We start from the raw sequence: 1927 nt of genomic DNA on the forward strand, positions 1-1927 counted from the left end.
CCAGGCGTGGTGGCACGTGCCTGTAATCCCAGCTACTTGGGAGGCTGTGGCAGGAGAACTGCTTGAACCCAGGAGGTGGAGGTTACAGTGAATGGAGATGGCGCCACTGCACTATAGCCTGGGGGACAGAGCAAGACACCATCTCGGAAAAAGAAAAAAAGAAAAAAATGATACTGGTTTAAATCCTATCAACATATACAGAGGGATCTATACTATGACATTATTTATGATAGTAGAAAAAATAGAAATGCCTAAATATTCACCATGAGAGGTTTTCCTTAAAAATTTATGGTACATGGCCAGGCACTGTGGCTCATGCCTGTAATCCCAGTACTTTGATAGGCCGAGGTGGGCCAATCATGAGGTCAAGAGTTCAAGATCATCCTGACCAACATGATGCAACCCTGTCTCTACTAAAGATACAAAAATTAGCTGGGCATGGTGGCACATGCCTGTAGTCCCAGCTACTCAGGAGGCTGAGGCAGGAGAATCGCTTGAACCCGGGAGGCAGAGGTTGCAGTGAGCAGAGATTGCAGATCGCACCACTGCACTCCAGCCTGGGCAACAGAGTGAGACTCTGTCTCAAAAAAAAAAAATTATAGTACATGCAAAGGATAAAATACCACTAAAATAAATGAGCAAATATTCTGACAGGAAATGCATCGGGTGTATTGCCAATTGAAAAGACAAATTGCTTGGGCTCAAGTGGTGCGTGCCTGTTCCCAGGTACTCAGGAGGCTGAGGCAGGAGGATTGCCCAAGCCCAGAAGTTTAAGATCAGCCTGGGCAATGTAGCAAAAGCCCCATCTCAAAAAATAAAAATTAAAAAATAAGGTAAATTGTAAATCTACATGTGTTAGATAATCTAACCATAAAGATGGTTAAAGTGGTGAGGAGTGGATGGAAGATGGGGGGCTCCTATTAATAAGAGTTATCCCCAAGGTATGAAAGGACTAAGGAAAAGAAGAGGCATGGTCAGGCACGGTGGCTCACACCTGTAATCCCAGCACTTTGGGAGGCCGAGGTGGGCGGATCACGAGGTCAGGAGTTCAAGACCAGCTTGGCCAACATGGTGGAAACCCCGTCTCTACTGAAAATACAAAAATTGGCCGGGCATGGTGCTGTGCACCTGTAATCCCAGCTACTCAGGAGGTTGAGGCAGGAGAATTGCCTGAACCCAGGAGGTGGAGGTTGCAGTGAGCTGAGATAGCGCCACTGCGCTCTACCCTGGATGACAGAGCAATAGTCCATCTCAAAAAAAAGGCATTAGGTATTTCAATATTTTCATACTAGTTAACTTATTTGTATGTGTGTGTGTTGGAAATATTTCAAATCTATTCTTTTTTTTTTTGAGACAGAGTTTCACTCTTGTTGCCCAGGTTGGAGTATGGTGGAGCAACCTTGGCTCACTGCAACCTCTGCCTCCCGGATTCAGGCGATTCTTCTGACTCAGCCTTCTGAGTAGCTGGGATTAAAGGCGCCAGCCACCACACCCGGCTAATTTTGTATTTTTAGTAAAGACGGGGTTTCTCCATGTTGGTCAGGCTGGTCTCGAACTTTCGACCTCAGATGATCCACCCGCCTTGGCCTCCCAAAGTGCTGGGATTATAGGCATGAGCCACTGTGCCCAGCTCAAATCTATTCTTGCGGCTATTTTGAAATACACAATACATTCTTGTTTACTACAGTCACCCTACTGTGCTATAGAGCACTAGAACATACTCCTTCTATCTGATTATATGCTTGTACCCATTAACCATCCTCTCTTCATCCCGAACCCCCTAGTTAACTGATTTACAGTGGCATGTAAATCTTTTCCTATTTAAAAGTCATTATTGGCCGGGCGCGGTGGCTCAAGCCTGTAATCCCAGCACTTTGGGAGGCCGAGACAGGCGGATCACGAGGTCAGGAGATCGAGACCATCCTGG

This window comes from Colobus angolensis, unplaced genomic scaffold (genome assembly GCF_000951035.1).
Source record: "Colobus angolensis palliatus isolate OR3802 unplaced genomic scaffold, Cang.pa_1.0 Scaffold319, whole genome shotgun sequence".
NCBI classification, from domain to species: Eukaryota; Metazoa; Chordata; class Mammalia; order Primates; family Cercopithecidae; genus Colobus; species Colobus angolensis.